At 41.1% G+C, this 21,960-nt stretch overlaps 1 protein-coding gene across 1 annotated transcript in view; it reads right to left on the reverse strand.

The window, feature by feature from the left end:
• Positions 1–21,960, reverse strand: part of sema4f (sema domain, immunoglobulin domain (Ig), transmembrane domain (TM) and short cytoplasmic domain, (semaphorin) 4F) — a 69,277-nt gene that overhangs the window by 32,887 nt on the left and 14,430 nt on the right. The window lies entirely within an intron of this gene.

Genomic DNA, 21,960 nt, shown 5'->3' on the forward strand with positions numbered 1-21,960 from the left:
ATAAGTGCCCGGGAACAGGTGAGCGTCCCGAACACTAATCAGAGGCAGGTGAAAACAATCAGCACCCATGACAACCAAGAAACACAAAACAGGGGTGCTTAAACAGAACTTAAACCACAAGTGAATCAAAACCAAAATAAAAGTAAACAAACCATGATCCGGGCAACAGATCATAACACTGGGGGACTTAGGGGCTGATTAAAACAAATTCAATTGATACGTTTTGGTGTCTTTTAGTATTTTTTTTATGACTTTCGTTTTTTTACCCTAGACTATATATCATTAAAATATTCCTTATGTGGAAAAACACTTCTTGAAGTATGCATGTTTGCATATTAAGTGGAGTAAGAGCAGCCTCTCTCCCATGCACCTTCAGCAGTACGAAAAAAAGAAAGAAAAAAGTGTCAATGTAGACGCACTGCACGACTTCTTATAAAATACCCATGAAAGGTGGTAGATGTCTGTTGCATGTTTGAAAACGCCAAAGGTTGGATGATAGCATGATAACACGAATGTTCAGTCAATGATCGAGTGTCTCTGTGGTGATGCTCATATATACACGCAAAATACTCATTTAAATCAGGTGGTGTGCAACACTTTTCAATTGTAGACACTGTCTTAGTAAATCAAACGCAATACGCCCACTAATAGTACACGCTATTTTATAGATTGCTCACGCTGTTGAGTACACAGTGTTTGGTTCTGAGTCAAACAGGCCTTTACTGTAGCAAACAACCAAATTCCACGAAGAAGGCAATGTTACTACTGTACTAGCACAGAAAAATAGTGCTGGAGCGTGATGCAGCAGCATGTAGACATGATGCCCCCTTCCCTTTTCTGACTGCCCCCTCATATATGCCTGCCCTGATTGCATACAATTGCATGTATTTTAAACTTTAAAAATGAAAAAATAAAAATTATGTTAACATTAATTTCAAAAATATTTTGTTAAAATAAAAACACTGAAATATCTGCTTGTCACCCTGACCTATGATTTCAAAGCAAGTTATCCATCAATTTGTACGAAGAAGCCGAATAAACATTAAATGTACAAATGTTCACTGTTACAAGCAGCCCTGTGAGGGCAGACATAACTGCGACGTAGGCCTAAATGAAAACAAGTTTGATGGTGGGTTTTTTTTATTCATCATTCATTCGCGTGATTACCACCGTAGGGACTCAAGACGACATCAAACATACAACCATGTGCTTTATACAACTTTGATATACAAGAATCCCTTGACAGAGCGTGACGCAAACACTTTGACGTCAGCGGTCAACAAATATTGCATGAGAGCGTGTGTTCGTGTGTGTGTTATGTCATGACTGTGAATCATAGCCTTCCTTGCCTTCTCCTGTGGACTTGAATGCCTTAAGAGCCACACCTCTTACACACACACACACACACACACACACACACACACACACACACACACACACACACACACACACACACACACACACACACACACACACACACACACACACACACACACACACACACACACACACACACACACACACACACACACACACACACACACACACCCACATACATGAATAAAACACGTGTTAAGAGACCTGGGTGTGTGTGATGATGTGTCACAAACAATAGATCAGCGCGCAGACACTAGGGCCCTCAAAAATGATTGTGTTATTTTATTTATTCATTGGCTGCACAGCACACGCAGTCCTGCACGACTCAACCAAACCATGAGGCTAAATATACTTCACACATGTTTTATCAGACAGCATCTAGAAGGATGAGCCAACATTTAAAGCACTCTCCTTACATAACAGACGTGCACATTTAAAGCAAGAGAGGACGCTTGGAGGCCTTCTAGGTCTCGATGCATGCATGTTTTTATTCGGAAGGAGGGGTCCAAAAGGTCATTTCCCACGATGCCCTTCTTGGTGCATCCAGGCTGCTTTTCTGTGATGTCATCGTCACCCAGCTACACAAAAAAGGAACTAAAGAGGCGGGGCTTTTCCTTCCTGGCCAATACAATAGAAACCTCCGTTCCTTAACTCTCTGAGCGTAATTACCTCCACTGTGCGGTTTGTGTTGTCATCAATAAAACGTTACACTGCAGTGAATTTCATTGATGGCGAGGCACTGACTCAAAAAGTGAAGCCCCCTTTAGGTCTGCAAAGCACTTCTCTGCTTCACCTTAAGACTTCTGAGTTCATTATTCAATTAGCAAGAATGATAATGGCATACACCCACAATAAAGACATTAATTACACAGAAAGTATTGGTGTAAAATAAAAATGTATGCTACATAAAAAAATGGTCGAGCTCACCACTGACAAATGTTTTGTGTCTGCACTATATTTGATAGAAATGTAACAATTCATTGCTTTTTTACACATTAAAATGTTAAAAAATGATTGGAGCCAAGGCAACGACTAATCGATTAAAATAATTAATTTGATTCGAAAAAAGCTTTGATTTTTATGGTTTTGCTTTGATTCATCCTTTAATAAGTATGACTATTACATTTGATCAATCATCAATACAGCCCGGGCTATATGAGAGTGGTGTGTGGGTGCCGTGATATGTGTGGCAGCTAACAGCGGAGATTAAAAAAAAAAAAATTATTAGGCACACATGCTAAAAGTGCAATTTCAATGTTGATGATGTGCATTTATTAGAAATAAAAATTAAGGTTATGGCAAGCACAAAAATTGTTTATTTCAACTATTTTCCTTATCTATAAAGTGTGTTTTATCCAACTACTCCATTAAATGAACAAAATAATCGATAGATTTTTGGATTATTGAAATAGTTGCAGCCCTACAGACAAAACATTTATAACAGATCAGTGGACAAAAAAACATGTTTTTATATTATTGTTATTTTTCACAAGGTCCCCTCATCCCACATCATTTATATTAAAGAAGAAAACATTGTAATACCACTTTGCACCCTGACAGGCTATCTTATGTTATCTCATACACATGACACACCCAGAGAACATGCAAACACACAAAAGCAGTCCAAAGAAGCAACTAACAATTTGCAATCATGTTGTTGTCATGGCTAGACTATATCAGAGGTGTGCAAACTTTTTCCACTGAGGGCTGCACACTGAAAAATCTAAGGATGCCTGGGGCCATTTTGATAATTTTCAGTTTAAAAACCAATACAAGATGTAGATTTATTCTAAGGGGGAAAAAAGCCTGCATGTCAGCATTGTGTTATTCGCGTCACATTCGACATTTCATTTTTTTCTCATAACGTTGCACCTGTTTGCTCTTTTATTCATTTTTTTTATCATAGTTATTTTTAGTAACAGTATTTTTAGATGGTCTCAAGGGCCATTAAAAAATTAGCTGCGGGCCACACTTTGGACACCCTGCACTATACATTCAATGATAGCTAGTGGTAGCAGCTAAACTTTGCCAAATAGTTATTATTAGCAGACAATAGACAAAAATAATGCGTGGGTGTGAGTATTACGTGAGGTGTAGTTTACATGCTAAAAGAGGGCGGGATATAACACAGACAATACTTTAGAAAGTTATTGGCCTGTAGGCAGTCGCTTAAGGTCACAAACAACCCCTTTATTGAAGCAAAATAAAAACATTACTATAATTTTGGCCCAGCACCCCCCGCGACCCCGAAAGGGACAAGCGGTAGAAAATGGATGGATGGATGAATGGTCTTTATCTGGCTCCCCTGGTAGCCTAACAACCTTTCGTTGTGTTTGTGAACTTGCAGAGTTTCTCTCATGCAGCTGTGAGAGTGTGTGTGTTGCAACATTTTTCTTATTTATTTTTTTTATCTTGCAGTGTTTAAGTGATTGCAGCATTTTTATTTTGCAGCATTTGTTTTACTGTGTTCATGATCGGCCACCTTACGATAGCGGTGAATACGAAAATTGATTACCACTCAGGAAAGGGATTTTATAACCTTGACAGAACTGGATTTAGGTTTTAGTTCCACCATGTACATTCTAAAAGTAAAAAAAAAAAAAACAGAACAAAAAGCTTAACCAACCAGTAAGAGGAAATTAAACCATATAAAGATTACCAAAGAAAACAATAGGTGTTCTGGAAACCTGATTTAGGAGAATATTACAGACAAAACAATACGTTTTTCATAGCGTTCTCATGTACCGTAATTTCCGGACTATAAGCCGCACCTGACTATAAGCCGCACCAGCTAAATTTAGGGGAAAATACAGATTGCTCCATATATAAGCCGCACCCGACTATAAGCCGCAGGGTTTTGATGTGTAATTACCGTAGTATGTAGGGGTTCCTGCTACCACGGAGGGGATTGTTGGGACAGAGATGACTGTTTGGGAACGCAAAGCATTCCATTTATTAACTATAAATCTTTCAATCATTCAATCAAACTTTCACATCTTTGACATGGCGAACAGCATTCGTGCAGAGTACAAATAATACAACGGTGCAAAGTAATACAAAGTGCTCGCATGTACGTTATCAAAATAACCAGCCTACCGGTATATGAAAAGTCAGTCTTTAATCATTGTGTCATCGTCTTCCTCCTGCGTACTAAAACCACCAAAATCCTCTTCGGCGGTGTCGGAGAAGAACAGGCCGTATATAAGCCGCACCGTTGTATAAGCCGAAGGGACCAGAACGAGGGGAAAAAGTAGCGGCTTATAGTCCGGAAATTACGGTAACTCATCCTACCTGAGAAACTTCACAACAGCCAAGGAAGTACACCAAGTCAAAATGTCTCACACCAACTGAATACATTGTTTGAAGCGTTTAATAATTATTGTAGGACATTGCAGAGCATCACATGACTGGGGCCATCTTTACTACCAGGAAAATAAATAAATGCACTTGCCTGGAGGATGCTTTGGAGAAGATTACAGTATATTCCTAGGGGTAATCCGCCTACTCACTCTTCCCCGCCTATAACACGCACCTGCACAACCTGCCCTACAACTGTAGTGATGTGTGTGGGCGTGTGCTGTGACTGGAAAAATGGGTCATCTGGTGGGGTCAATAGTGAGTCATAATAAGCCTGTTGCAGAAGAGTAGATCCCCAACTATTTGTGACAGTGCATATTTACAGATGTATTTCTTTCAATTGTAAATAACTAGTTTTTATGGTAACTTAAAAGGGGTCATATCATGACGTTTTTTTCTATATTTTAACTTCCTTGTGGTCTACATGTGTTTTTTTGTTCAAAATGTTGCATAGATTATGTTTTACAGACCGTCTTCAAGCTGCTTTCTGACCGTACCTTCAGGATGTGCCGTATTGCGGGCGGTCATATTTACGTGCCTTCATTTCGACAGCGTCTTCTCCCCATTTAGCGCTTCCATACGGAATTTACTGACACATATAAGTTACAACTATACGCTACTTTGTAATAAAAATGGCAACAGTGGAGGATGCATGTGCATTTGTGCAACATTACTTCCGCAAACAACAGGGGTCTACTGTACTGTACACCAAGAAACTATAGAGACATGTGTTTTTCTACACTTTTACTGCATCATATAAATAAATGATCATTAGTTTTACATTATCATGTTGCAAATTCAGTGGATTCCTGTCAAGTCGCCATTCAGTATCTGAAGGTTTGCATTTTGCAGGTATATTTTTAAAACATGATTTTTTTGGGGGGGAGTGACAAAATTCCTACTTTTTCTTGCCAACAATAAGTTGCTTTTTAAATATGTCATAATAAGGCATAAAATGCACAAAATAATGGTAAATGGTCTGCATTTATATAGCGCTTTCACCATACCAGCACGATGCACAATGTGCTTTACATTATACGTCACATTCATTCATTAACACAGTGTTTTTCAACCACTGTGCCGCGGCACACTAGCGTGCCATGAGATATTGTCTGGTGTGCCGTGGGAAATTATGCAACTTCACCTAATTTATCCCAAAAATATTTTTTGCAAATCAATAATTATAATCTGCCAATAATGTGCCGTTGCTTAGTGTCTGTGCTTTGTAAAACTTGGCAGGGTAACCACGTAATACTCCATGTCAGTAGGTAGCAGCAGGTAGTTAATTGCTTTGTAAAAGTCGGAATGTGTCGGGTGAGACGAGGATGGTTTGTTGTGATCCCAATATGCAGACCACAGCGGGAGGCAGCATGCAGGTAAAAAGGTATGTAATGCTTAAACCCAAAATGAACGAAAGGAAAAGGCAATGGCTATGCAAAACGAAAGTCAAACTGAACTGGCTACAAAGTAAACAGAGACAGAATGCTGGACGACAGCAAAAACTTACGGCGTCCACAAAGTACATCCGTACGGGACATGACAATCAACAATGTCCCCACAAAGAAGGATCACAACAACGTATATAGTCTTGCTTGCTAACACAAAGCAGGTGCGCGGAATAGTGCTCAAAGGAAGACATGAAGCTGCTACAGGAAAACACAGACAAAACAGGAAGGGCCACCAAAATAACAGCGCAAGACAAGAACTAAAGCACTACACACAGGAAGACACCAACAAACTCAAAATAAGGCACGACGGCCTGGTGGAGTTACATTTTATAACGTTTTCTGTTGGTGGTGTGCCTCCGTATTTTTTTGTCACAAAAATGTGCCTTGCCTCAAAAAAGGTTGAAAAACACTGCATTAACACAAAGCGCTAAACACGACCTATCAGAAGCAAAGTGGGTGAAGTGTCTAGCCAAAGGACACAACAGTAGACTAGGACGGCGGAGGCTGGATTCGAACCAGGAACCCTCAAGTTGCTGGCACGGCCGCTCTACCATCTGAGCCACGCCGCATACATCTATGACGTACTGACAATACGGATGGCTGCGCCCTGTGTGGTTGCTGCAGCATTAACTTTAACAGGTAACTTTGTGACAATCCGGTCTCAAAACTGTCAGCCAGGGAACATGAGGTAAAACATGATTTTAAATCGTTACTGGAAATAGGCAGGAAAGTCGTGTCGGTTTTGTAGCTGCATCTGAGGAACTCCATCACCCAGGCGATAGCCGGGATGACCCGGCAGCCTGCCGAGAAACGGAGCCGATTTGGAAAGAGATGAAGGCGGCGTCACAGGAGACGGAAGCCCGGTTGTGGCGACAACCTAATGACCAGGCTAGAGGCAAAACTATTGTTGCGTGATATAGGCGATATACGACATAGATGATACAAATTTGACCGACGATAGAGCTTGGAGTACTATTGTGGGGTTAATGAATATTGATGACACAATCTAGCTAGCTGTGTCCTCAAAATTTGACAGCGATAAGCGAACAAAGCCTCAAAGCAATGTAGCGTACTTCTAAATGCCTGCCTCCATGGCGACATATAAACTGTGTTTCCTGCTAATTTTTCAAAACGTTTGGACACCCCTTCTACACTAATCCAGGCTATATCCCACCTAACCTTATCCTTGTCCACACACACACAATGCCACCATAAGACTCCCTACCCATCCGTCCACCGGCGCAACGCGACCTAGTACGCATACGCGGAAAAAAAATGCGCTCGCATAGTTACCTCTGACTTGGAAGTGTATTCTTACCCTGTGTTTCAATGTAGACTATTGTCACATTTCTTTTAACAGTAAACCTTGTTTGCCTCACCATCAGCAGCTGTTAAGACTATTGTAGTGAATCACACCTGAGCCATCATACATTAATCATATCTTTAATGGACGTGGGAAAGTAAACAATGTGATAATACAATTTTACAACAATCAATCTAGGGATCTAGATATCTGGGGCCGTACTTATCAAGCTTCTTAGAGTGCCATTTTACACTTAAGTCCTGAGAATTTGCGAAATTTAGTCCTACTCTCAAACTTAAGAATAAAAGCTTTTTATCAACGTTCTTAAGTCTAAGAATCACTCCTACTCTCCACGATATTTAAGAGACCTTCAGAGGTGTCTTAAGTGGTTAGGAGTTGCCAGCAGGGGATGGCACTGAGGCGAGAGAGACGTGCGCGAACGTTCAGGGAACGGAACAATGTTTTTTGTTTTTTTTTATGACGAGCAGCTGATCAAACGGTATCGTTTAGACAGAGCGGATATTATTTTTGTCACAGATTTAATACTTTTCGATTCCTTGTTGATTTCTGCATGTGTCTGCAGTGGGCTAGTATATATAGAGCCACCCACACCAGTTTCAAATTAGTTGCCTAATTAATGAATTGGAAAGAAAATGTTATGACAGTAGCGTATGTGTGTGGCCGTGAGGTGAGTGACGTCAGTGAGTGTGTGGGCGATAGAAGAGAGGGAGCGGTAGCGTGAGTGCCGGCGGGGACTAGTTTGTTTTGTATTATTTTGTAGTTTATTGTCAAAATATACACTCCCATTGTCCACTTAAATATTTCCAAGATATTTCTTTATTCTTAGACAACGGATTCCCTTCCGTGATTGGTCATTTCTATGGACACAGAAATGACGTCACCTAAAATTCCGTTCACGGCACATAGTAATGTCGTAATTCAGCTCTGAGTGTGACACTTAAGATTCAGTCCTACACTTCGCTGAAAGTGTGAGTAAGACGCTTGATAACTAACTTTTAAGTGCAGCTTTCAGCGAAGAATTTATTTACTCTTAAGTCAACTCTTAGCATACTTCTTAGGAGTAATTCTAAGAAGCTTGATAAGTACGGCCCCTGGTCAGGACACTGTGCTTGTAGGCTGGAATTGGCGGTCGTACTTGATGGCCGCAACCACTTCATGGCTTCACAATAGTTATGCAGTACAAAACTAGACGTTGAGTAATTGCTCGACATACATATATCGCGGAAAATAACAGATAGTCTGCTTTGGCAGCCCAAATGCATTCGCTGTTTTCCGTAGTACTCCCCCGTCCACGGGAGCCCGCATTGTCGTTGTCTCCTCTTCGACAAATGGACAAAGTTTTTCGCTAAGTACAATCACAGCTGACTTGGCCATTCGAAAGTTCTCTTGCCGTTCCTGTGGCACAACACACTCGTTGACAAACATATCCCACCAGGCTGCCGTTCTTCCAGGCCTTAACTTTAACTTTAACTTAACTTATCCAAAACCGTCGCTCAACATTGCTATGTTGCCGTCTGTGTTGTATCCGAAATAGCTGCGATCGCGCGTTTCCTTCTTTTAAGGTATTCATGTGTGATTTCCACAAGCGTCTGTTATGAAGCTGGCTGTGGCGCGTTCTTTCTGACGTCACTTCCTGTGTGGAGTGCGGTCTTTCTGACTTCACTTCCTCTCCGTTTATAAACGATCTATGAGTCCATAGGCTAATTAATTATTCGTTTAAGGCAGTGGTTCTCAACCTGGGTTCGATCGAACCCTAGGGTACGGTGAGTCGGGCTCAGGGGTTCGGCAAAGGTCAAGAGACACCAGACTCATCGTGTAAATAAAAACTTCTCCCTATCGGCGTACTACGGATACGGCAACAGCAGAAGTCACACTGATTTGCAGGTGTGTAATTTGTTGTTAGTTTATGCACTGTGTTGGTTTTGTTCTTTGAACAAGGTGATGTTCATGCACGGTTCAATTTGTGCACCAGTAATAAAACATGGTAACACTTTAGTATGGGGAACATATTCACCATTAATTAGTTGCTTATTAACATGCAAATTAGTAACATATTGGCTCTTAACTAGTCATTATTAAGTACTTATTAATGCCTTATTCGGCATGGCCTTATTATAACCCTAACCCTCTAACCCTGGCCCTAACCTTCTAACCCTAACCCTAACCAAATAACTCTAAATTAAGTCTTTGTTACTTAGAATATTTTCCCCTAGTGTCCAAATAACTCTAAATTAAGTATTTGTTACTTAGAATATGTTCCCCATACTAAAGTGTTACCAAAAACATATAACTTTGTCTTAAATTTGAACAAAAAATGTATTTATTTTTTCACTAAAGAAGGGTTCGGTGAATGAAACTGGTGGTGTTCGGTACCGCCAACAAGGTTAAGAACCAAGGGTTTAAGGCTTAATGTAGACAGAGCCTTAGAGTGTTGTGTTTTTTTTGTTATTTGCAGGGGTTAGCAGGCTCTACTGTATGTATGAAGTATGTAGTTGTATATTTTAGCTTTGTCAGCATGGGCCCTCCTCAAAATACAGGTAATGTAAGTCCACTTCACTGGAGCTTTGCCACAGCCTAACGTCACCACACTAGAAACAAAAAGAAGCCCGTCTTCATAAAGTATTGAAAGGATGAGTCGGATTTGGCCATCTCCTTGCCTGGGGAGACGCGCCCTCTTGAGAGCCGCTGTTTCATTACGTAATCAGATCTGTCAGTCATGTGTGAGGAGGCCGGGCGAGCAGGAACGCACAACACAATCCACAAGGAGAAGGTTTGTTCGCCGTCTCACGCACATGAAGAGTTACGATACTCAGCATCGCATTGATGCTGTGGTTTTCTTTACGTTTCCTTGCTTCAGCGTGACTTTCCCCCCAGCCACTCCTCAGCTCCAACCACTCTACAGGCCAGCAGGGGTGGTCACTCTCGTCTAATAAGACGCTGTCGCGCAGATTAACCCCACAGATGATAAATCTCCCCCCTGAACCGCTCAGACCAAATGTCTGCTTGATTACAGCTCAAGGGAGACGCGGAGGGAGGGAGAGATGGACCTCCCTTATTCATATGCTCTTAGGCCGACCACACTTGGCAGCTCGTCTTGACTTGATGCCCCCGTGCAACCTCTTTTTACTACGGTGATGATGAGAGAAGGCTTTTTAGCTTGATTTGTGTTTTACGTAAACCTAAGAAACACTGACGCCTCTTTTTTTTTTACTCTTCCTCTTATCAGCCTCCTTTTTTTCCACAATTCCTGCAATTATCAGTCTAGCCATTTACACAGTCTTACACATTAGACCAGTGATTCTCAAAACGGGCTATTTAAGTACAGTGTTTTATTTTCCTATATTCAAACTAGTGTTGTCCCGATACCAATATTTTGGTACTGGTACCAAAATATATTTCGATACTTTTCGGTACTTTTCGATACTTTTCTAAATAAAGGCGACCACAAAAAGTTGCATTATCGGCTTTATTTTAACAAAAAATCTTAGGGTACATCAAACATATGTTTCTTATTGCAAGTTTGTCCTTAAATAAAGCAGTGAACATACAAGACAACTTGTCTTTTATTAGTAAGTAAGCAAACAACGGCTCCTAATTAGTCGGCTGATGTATGAACAGTAACATATTGTGTCATTTATCATTCTATTATTTTGTCAACAGTACGAGGGACAACCTGTAAAAAAATATTATTAATCTACTTGTTCATTTACTTTCTCTTTTAACATGTTCTATCTACACTTCTGTTAAAATGTAATAATAATTTATTCTTCTGTTGTTTGGATGCTTTACATTAGTTTTGGATGACAACACGAATTTGGGTATCAATCCGATACCAAGTAGTTACAGGATCATACATTGGTCATATTCAAAGTCTTCATGTGTCCAGGGACATATTTCCTGAGTTTATAAACATAATATGAAAGATTTTGTGATCCTGAAAACTATCGATGTCATCATAGTAGTATCGACTAGATATGCTATTGTACTTGGTATCATTACAGTGGATGTCAGGTGTAGATCCACCAATGGCGTTTGTTTACATTGTGACGCCGGTGAGCTACGGTGTGTAGTGAAGCATGTTTAGCTATTCCTCGTCCTGCAGGGCTGATACTTGTAAGAAACTTACTTTATTTGTCGCCATGGACGCGAGGATTAGTGATTTGGAAGTAGCTAAAACACTGCCGACTGCGGCTGGACTTTAGCCGCTAGCTATCTAACCATGTCTTAAAGCACCTCTTCCTGAGGGTGTTTCAGTTATAACTTCACCTTTATTGTTAGTTTTAAAGCCAAAATGCGTCCGTTCTCTCGTCTTTCTACACACATTGTCTGCTTGTAAGTACTTTGTGATTGTGCGCTGCTGAACATGCTCGTCCGCTTGTAAAACCAACAATGACACGACGTGACAACGACAGGGGATGGGACCGGTACGTTTTAGAGGCGGTATAGTACCGAATATGATTCATGCATATCGCGGTACTATACCAATACCGGTATACCGCACAACCCTAATTCAAACCCAATAGTACTGTTCAAACGGTGTGTAATGTTACGGTGGCCAAAAAGTTGAATTTAATATAAATAAAACTTCTCTTGTTTTTTTATGAATACTTAAGCCAACTACGCTACTGTATTTTAATGTTGGTGCTAATTGGAGAGCCAGGTGTTTTTTGTATTGGTACATGGTGACAAAAGTTTGAGAACCTCTGCATTAGAGCATTAGTTCCAAATTGAACAACAAGCCTCTTTTCCACTGTGTGAATAAGAGAAACAGCCATGTTTAATCTCTTCTACCCCCTGCTGTCATAACAGCTAAAAGGGCTTTAAATCCACACCATAAAAACCCGCTCCTCCATCCAAACAATCACCAGGAAGGGCTTGTTTGTGTGTGTGTTTGTGCAAAACACACTTGTGTGCACCAAAAAACCAAGTGCGGACGGGACAATTCTTGCACATCACCAACATGGAGTGGCCAAATGCGATGCACAATTCCAGAGGCCATGTCTGTGTAACAACACATGCAGCGCATAATCACATTATGTGCTTGAAAACATCGCTCTCAGCACCTGAGCATGTTTATTCAATTGCGGATTTAACAGAGTGAACCCTCTTGTCAGTGATTCACACTCTTTGTCTCGGTGGGTGGAGGTGGGACCGCTTGCTTATGTAACGGAGGCCAGCCAGTGTGGTTGTGCAATGTATACGTTGAAACACCCTCCTAACACAGCAAGCGCTCGCTCCTCTCTCATTCAGGAGGACCCAGGTTTGCGTCCTGGGCGTAACGGATGCAGGAGCTGGGATAATAGGGGGTTACAATGATGCCGGCACCCGGATGAAAGTGTGGTTTAAGGGGGTGATTGTAACAGAGGCCAGCCAGTGTGGCTGTGTAATGTGTACATTAGTAAACCTCACTTCCTCACACCTCAAGAGCTTGTGCTAGACATACCGGTAGTTGAAAGCCCTAGCTTTTAACTCGGTGCCTAGCACGCTTGTCTCGGGTTACATTCACACACTCAGGATGCACAGAGTAGCTAGTTGCTAGTGAAAAAGTAACAAGAATTAGGAGGAAAAAAGATGATTTCAAAGCCAAATGTCCCAATGTGGGAATATTTCAACATTAAAACGAATTAGCAAAATGAGCCCATCAAAACGGAAGACTGAGCAAGTATGCCCAATTTATTGGAAAATGGTGGCAACAATAACAGACAACTGTCATGCTCATGCATTGCTGCGGTAGTTGTGACCCCACGATGCAGGAGACAAGAGGGCGATGTGCAGGTAAGACAAGTATTTCATTGTTTAACACAAGGATTTCAGCAACACATGTAACATTGTCCACAACCAAGGATAATCTTGCAGCCCTGACTGCAGGGCAGGCTGGCTTATAGAGTGAACTGATCGGCAACCACAAACACGTGTGCTCAGGTTGCCAATCACGGACAGGAGAGGGAAACAGTCCTCAGGCCAGAGTGGTGAAACCAGACAGGAAGTAGACAGAAATAAAAGGATTACTTGCATTATTATCATTATGATTGATTTGGTCTCAAAGTAATGCTGACAATAATATCGTTTATTGACAATAAGTTGTAGGACAATATATCGTCCAGCAAAATGTGTTTCAGCCCAGACCTTGCATAACCTTTGCTTTGGCTGCCATGTTTAACCAAGGTCAATAACAAGAGCTTAACAATGGCTAGCTTGATCTGATGACAGACCATCAGCCAACACACACACACACAAACACACACACGTACAGATAACCAAAGGACCAGAGCAAACTAAGGTGTCATTATAGTGTGTGCTCTGCTCACAGCATGTTGTGTATAAACAAATAAAGACGTTAATCAAATTATTAATTAAATGAAAGCCTGGATTGTCTTTTATGCTCCATCAAATGTCTGTCTGGGCCTCAAGCAAGCACACATGCAAACCTACACCACATGCAAAACCAACAACAACTGAAGCACGACTCCAATGACACACTGTTCCGCGCGTCACCTTCAATTGTGTGCGTGTACTGCGAGTGTGCGGATGTGTGCGGGTGTTTGTGTGCAAAATGACTCATGGGAACATAATCCTAAAAGATACCCAGAACATCACCCGTATGCGCCAGTGCACATGCAGCAGACAGCCCCCACATGTAGCGCAAGAGTCACTGCTGACTGGCAAAACTTTTCCACACTCGTGTCAAAAGCCACAGGGAAGCAGTACACTAAACGTACATACACACACGCTGTTGATAAGCCGTGAACACTTAATTTTTTGTCAGACAAAAAGCTCATTTTGTGTGTGGCTTTTGTAATGTGTACATATCATAAACACACCTAGGCAGGAAGCACATACCGTACCAGGATGTAACACACGTCCCGCCCGAAATTTAAAGCCTACTAGTGGATGCCACACCCCCAAATTACCTCCTAAATCCACACACAGTTTGCGCTAATCCATATGTTTGAGGGGGAGATAAATCCACATCACCCCTAAGTGTAATGCATTAAGTCCTATAGCTGCCTGTTAGTGCTAATGCCAGGCCTAGGAAAAAACCCACATTAGCAGATTGCTATTGCATTTGGTTCCGGTGACATTGAGTTTTTGTGAGTGTTATGGTTACATTATGCATCAACGTATCATACAAAGTAGAGGTGCATGACAAATATTGGACCGATATAAGGAATTATAACATCACACAGATAAAGCAGTTAATATTAAAAATGACCTTTGATAACTGATGCTCTAATAAGGCGAGATACTGTGCTGTAGGTGGGTTAAGGCAGTAGTCCCCAACCACCGGTCCGCGGACTGGTACACACAGAAACAATAATTAACTTCTAAACTATTGCATTTTCTCCGACTAAACTTTCGCCTGTCCCACTAAACACACCAATAAGCTTGTTAATTATAATGGACATATAAAATATTAATGTGCCAGATTGTAGCCAAAGGTTAATTTTTCATGCTCATTTTTGTTGCCGTTTTTATTTGCCACACGTAGAAAGCTGGTCCGTGACAATAATGCATACAATAAACCGGTAGCTGGTGGAAAAAAGGTTGGGGAACCCTGGGTTAGGGTGACCAAATCAAGCGTTCCTTTTCTCCTTTGTGCGTTGCTGTAAGCCTGTTATAAATGTCCCCTTAAGGCCTACTGAAATGAATTTTTTTTATTTAAACGGGGATAGCAGATCTATTCTATGTGTCATACTTGATCATTTCGCGATATTGCCATATTTTTGCTGAAAGGATTTAGTATAGAACAACGACGATAAAGATTGCAACTTTTGGTATCTGATAAAAAAAAGGCTTGCCCCTACCGGAAGTAGCGTGACGTAGTCAATTGAACATACACGCAAAGTTCCCTATTGTTTACAATGATGGCCGCATGAAGTGAGAGAGATTCGGACCGAGAAAGCGACAATTTCCCCATTAATTTGAGCGAGGATGAAAGATTTGTGGATGAGTAAAGTGCAAGTGAAGGACTAGTGGGGAGTTGAAGCTATTCAGATAGGGAAGATGCTGTGAGAGCCGGGGGTGACCTGATATCCAGCTGGGAATGACTACAACAGTAAATAAACACAAGACATATATATACTCTATTAGCCACAACACAACCAGGCTTATATTTAATATGCCACAAATTAATCCTGCATAAAAACACCTGCGTGTTTGTTACGCTAGCTCCTAGCTCCTCTGCTAGCTCCTAGCTCCATAGAACACGCCAATACAATTCAAACACCTGATCAACACACACAATCACTCAGCCCAAAAGACCGTTCACCTAACCCAAGGTTCATAAAGCTTATATATTTTTAAAAAGTTACGTACGTGACGCACACATACGGTCAAGCTATCAAATGTTTAGCAGCCAAGGCTGCATACTCACGGTACCTGATATTCAGCTGGGAATGACTAAAACAGTAAATAAACACAAGACATATATTTACTCTATTAGCCACAACACAACCAGGCTTATATTTAATATGCCACAAATTAATCCTGCATAAAAACAGCTGCGTGTTTGTTATGCTAGCTCCTAGCTCCTATGCTAGCTCCTAGCTCCATAGAACACGCCAATACAATTCAAACACCTGATCAACACACACAATCACTCAGCCCAAAAGACCATTCACCTAACCCAAGGTTCATAAAGCTTATATATTTTAAAAAAGTTACGTACATACGCAAAAAAAAGTTGCGCACATACGGTCAAGCGATCAAATGTTTAGAAGCCAAAGCTGCATACTCACAGTAGCACGTCTGCGTCTTTGTCATCCAAATCAAAGTAATCCTGGTAAGAGTCTGTGTTGTCCCAGTTCTCTACAGGCGTCTGTGTATCGAAGTCAAAAGTCCTCCTGGTTAGAGTCTCTGTTATCCGAGTTCTTCCATCTTGACTGCATCTTTCGGGAATGTAAACAAAGAAGCGCTGGCTGTGTACTGTTGTTGCTGACTACGTTCGAAAAATACGTCCATTTCGCACCGACAACTTTCTTCTTTGCTTGCTCAGCTTCCTTCTCCATAATGCAATGAACATGATTGCAACAGATTCACGAACACAGATGTCCAGAATACTGTGGAATTATGAAATGAAAACAGAGCTTTTTCGTATTGGCTTCAATGTGGAAGGCATACCCGTGTTCGCCGGGCCACGTCACGCGCATACGTCATCCTCAGAGGCGTTTCGAACCGGAAGTTTAGCGGCAAATTTAAAATGTCACTTTATAAGTTAACCCGGCCGTATTGGCATGTGTTATAATGTTAAGATTTCATCATTGATATATAAACTATCAGACTGCGTGGTCGGTAGTAGTGGGTTTCAGTAGGCCTTTAGCTCATTGTAAACATGGCGTCAATCGTGTGGGACTTCTACACTGTTTCAGACGATGACTTTATGCGTGCTGTTAAAGTTAAAGTCCCAACGATAGTCGCACACACACTAGGTGTGGTGAAATTATCCTCTGCATTTGACCCATCCCCATGTTCACACCCTGGGAGGTGAGGGGAGCAGTGAGCAGCAGCTGTGGCCACGCTCGGGAATCACTTTGGTGATGTAACCCCCAATTGCAACCCCTGATGCTGAGTGCCAAGCAGGGAGGTAATGGGTCCCATTTTTATAGTCTTTGGTATGACTCGGCCGGGGTTTGAACTCACGACCTTCCAGTCTCAGGGCGGACACTCCAACCACAAGGCCACTGAGCAGGTTTTGCGCCAAATGTTCGGCAAACATTACCAGAGGAGGGAAAAAACATCACGTTTCAACTTACCAAACTTTATCAGCCACCTGAAACGCCAGCATCGTCACGACAGCGGTTTGAAAGCCTACAAAGATGCCCGTTGCTCAAAAACCTGTCCCAAAGCCAGCCGCAAAGAAATAATTGTTCCTATTCCTTCCTTCAATTGTTCCTAATTGAACCAGGTGGTAAGACATCTGTAATTTCATCATGGAAATGATGGCGCTGGACGACCAACCCTTTACCTTCATTGAAAATACTAGCTTTTGTCAGGACAAACCTACAGGTACAGTTTGCTTGTTTGAGTCTTTCTTACCTGCAGGTGTGCACAAATGACACATAAGTCAAAGTTTTAAAAATAATATATATCAGTAAGGTATCGTTATCAGCTTGAAAAAAAATTGTGCATCCCTAATACAAAGACAACCTCGGCTTATTTGTAGTAATCGTTCATCCTGCTTACAATCCACGCACACTGCGCTGATTTACGCCCGTTGTTAGTCATCGGGAGCCGCAGCATTTTAATCTCTTGGACTGCCGGGATCCCATTTCAATTCAGTCCCGTTTGGATCAAGGGAAGACTGACAGAGAGGAGGGGGACAGGGGGGCGTTATATAAAGAGCACTTTAACTGATGAGATTGCTCAAGATGCTCTTTGACGTCACGGCGCCAGTGGACCGATGGCGCAGCATCGCAACGATATTTCTGCTACCCAAAGGCACGACCGTTAACTTGTTCATCCTTGTGTCTTCTGAGCGTGCAGCACAGTACTCACAACAGTGTGGGCCCCATGCCTTGACTAAAAGATGAAAGTATGGTTTGTCTGCATTTCTAAAGAATCTCTCTATTCCCCCTTGACACACACACACACACACATGCACACACACACACACAGCTTCAGCAGACACCTGAATTATCATAATGTGGATCGCCATTAATGTATCCATTACGCACCACTGTGTGTTTGTATATTAATGTTCCAGACGGTGTGAGGAGCGGGGTACCACACAGTTTCATTCAGTACACCAGTGTCTAACTTTGTACACAAAAATACACCATAAAATAGGTCACCACCTGGAATTTACTAAGCAAGTAGTTCTCAAACTTTTTTCACAAATTACCACCTCAGAAAAAACACTTGGCTTTCCAAGTACCAACATAATGACCAACATTAAAATACAGTAGCATAGTAGGCCTAAATATTCATTAAAAACAAGGCAGAGATTTTATTTAATAAGTGTATTTTATACTTTTGGCCACTGTAACATTACACCATAACACTGTGTTTGAATATTTAATTATTTGGCATAACACTAGATCAGGGGTCGGCAACCCGCGGCTCTAGAGCCGCATGTGGCTCTTTAGCGCCGCCCTAGTGGCTCTCTGAAGCTTTTTCAAAAATGTATGAAAAATGGAAAAAGATGAGGGGAAAAAATTTAGTTTTTTGTTTTAATATGGTTTCTGTATGAGGACAAACATGACACAAACCTCCCTAATTGTTATAAAGCACACTGTTTGTATTAAACATGCTTCACTGATTCGAGTATTTGGCAAGCGCCGTTTTGTCCTACTAATTTTGGCGGTCCTTGAACTCACCTTAGTTTGTTTCCATGTATAACTTTCTCCGACTTTCTAGGACGTGTTTTATGCCACTTCCTTTTCTGTCTCATTTTGTCCACCAAACTTTTAACGTTGTGCGTGAATGCACAAAGGTGAGTTTTGTTGATGTTATTGACTTGTGTGGAGTGCTAATCAGACATATTTGGTCACTGCATGACTGCAAGTTAATCGATGCTAACATGCTATTTAGGCTAGCTATATGTACATATTGCATCATTATGCCTCATGTGTAGCTATATTTGAGCTCATTTAGTTTCCTTTAAGTCATCTCAATTCAATGTATATCTCATGACACACTATCTGTATGTAATATGGCTTTTAATTTGTTGCGGCTCCAGACAGATTTGTTTTTGTATTTTTGCTCTAATATGGCTCTTTCAACATTTTGGGTTTCCGACCCCTGCACTAGATGGAGCCCACATTGAGAATCTAAGAACTAAGAAAAGAGCTAAGAGTCTCCAGTAGATAATGTTAGTTATCTAACTGAGTGAGTCGCTTCTCATTTGTTTAACAACCATGACAAAATACACATGTTGTGGTCTTGGAAAAGAAGTGTGTTTCAGAAAGTTGAATTACTGGCATTCATCAAGCATAAGAACACATCTAATTAGACAGTTGAATGCTTCAAATCTTGTCTTAAAATCCACTTTATGGTCTGGCTTTATGTGTCTTTTATGGATTTCGTATTACTTATTTTGGTGTTTGTATTTATTGTATTATTTGGTCTATTGGTATTTCAAATGCAATGCTGAAATGCAGTGACGTACCAGGTGAGGCATTGATGCCCTGAAAGATTGTTTTACTGCTGAAATGCATATGCTCTAATGACTGTTACTACAGGTTGCTCATAAGAGAACAAGAAAAAGAAGGGAGTAATCCATAATTAATAAAAACTTTGATATAAGTAAAAAAAAAAGTGGAGTCGTTCTTACCTTCTTTTTGTATGTGAAGTACATGAACCCACAAGTCTACCCAGAAGCCTCATGTTAGTTTGTGTAGTGATTTTTACTCCAGTAAATGTTAAATAACTATTGTTAAATACATTTATAACACTTAAATGGACAAATATTAATATGTATTTTATGTTTTTTTTTCTTTTTTCATCACTACAAGTAAGGGTCTGCCTCATCTACCCACCCTAACCGCATGTCCATGCTGAAATGACTAAAATTTAGTGAAAAACCATCCAACGCAATAAAAAGTGGAAGGACAATGAGGAAACTCGGTGCAGGGGATTCTGACCACAAGTCTGGACAGACATCAATGTTTTGACATTGCAGAAGCTTGCAGAAAAGATGCCACAGCGACTGAATCGAAACGGGAATTAAGGAAATATTAAGAGCGTGTGATCTTCCTTATTTGGCTGGGCAGTGTATGTCAAACACACAACTATGCAAGACATCCCCAACACATTCCAAAGATTCTCAATGGGGTTCTGCACTTTGTGGTAACCAATGTGTGAAAATGCTCTTCGGTTTGAATCCTAACATTGTCCTCTTGGAAATATGCAAACAATTCATTGATGGAATAAACTGGTCATTAAGTCTGACCAGGTAGTCTGCTGACATCGTTCTTCGACACATAAGTACATTGCTGAACTGCAGCCACCACCACATGCTTGGTTCAATCCAGGTGGTGACCTTTTTTGGTCCGGCAGTATATGCATATTTATTTAACAGTGCAGGGATACGAGAGTGAATGTGCAGCATCAGTCAGTACGTGTCCATGCACTAAATTAGTACAATTTCTCAAATAGTTCGGCCCTAAATAAGCCTCCTACAATCCATGGAAGGACCTTAATCCAATCGTGTTTGCTTTTTAAATTATCGGACTAACACACCTGGATTATGTGATTGAAAACCAGATCGGGGTGTGTGCTGCTGGAGTGGACCCTTAGTATAACCCGGAAGCATATATCATTCAATAAAAACATAGCAACAATTGTCAAAACAGGAGAAAAAAAGAAACAGATTAGGTAGCTAAAGGAAATTTAGAATGTCGGCCTACTTCGGACTCTCGGACAAAATACAAATGCGATGAAAGAGAATGCAGCAGGTATATAAAAGGGGAATAGTAAAGCGTACAAAAACCTCTTCACGCTGCATTTGTGTACTCCAAACTGATCAACAATAGCTTTATATAAAACAACAGCAACCTTCATCTGGAACTGCATCGGCCGTGGAACGAAATGTCTTTTACTTCGGATTTAAAACTCCTATTAATCCACATAGCCTTTTGAATGAACTACGAGACATTCGAAAGTTTCCTTCCAAAAATTCCTTCTAAAAAAACTCTCTCCCACCAGTCTTTCTTTGCTTTGGACCTGCATTCGCTCCAATACATTCTTGGTAATAGCGTCATGTTCGTAGCGCAACACAAGATAATTTCTTGAAGCTGTCTGCTATTAAACATCAGCATAGCCATTAGATACGTAATACATGTAATATGTGCCAATATTACAGTGGACATCAGGTACAACAGAGCTAGGCTGTTGACTTGTAAGGAGCCGCAGATGCCTTGGTTTGTGCGACGTCATTGGTCAACCGGAAAAGCAATACGTTTACCTGCGCTAAAAGGAAGTAAGCGCCCTTTACTGTACGGGAGGCACACGGCTCGTACGTATGAACAATCACATTAGAGAGTGTGCATGGACATGGACTTTACATGTAGGTGTGAAAATACAAAAAATCTAACAATATGAGAAATCACACTAATTTAGTGCATGGAAAGTGCATAGTCACTGTGAATTCCCACCGCTTGTTGTCAAAGCACCAAAGCACACTATACTAGGTCAGTTCTCGACATGACCCCCTCTCATGAAAGGTGTCTCCAACCTCCTCCACTGTTCTTTCATCCCAGCCATCTTGTCGTCCCTCCTCCTTCCTCCTCCTCTCCCTGCACCTAATTTTCACCTCACACATCAATTAAAAGTGACCACAATGAAGCGCGCAGAGGGGGTGGTAAAATTGGAGTATGTGTGCACAGACGGCGGGATTTAATGAGAGGTTTGTCCACACATACACACACAAACACATGGTAAAAGACCACTCGTGGTATTATCACACAAATCTTTTCTAGCGGCAGGCCATACGGTAGCACCAGACACACAATAGGA

The sequence above is a fragment of the Entelurus aequoreus genome, linkage group LG12, assembly GCF_033978785.1.
Source record: "Entelurus aequoreus isolate RoL-2023_Sb linkage group LG12, RoL_Eaeq_v1.1, whole genome shotgun sequence".
Lineage (NCBI taxonomy): Eukaryota > Metazoa > Chordata > Actinopteri > Syngnathiformes > Syngnathidae > Entelurus > Entelurus aequoreus.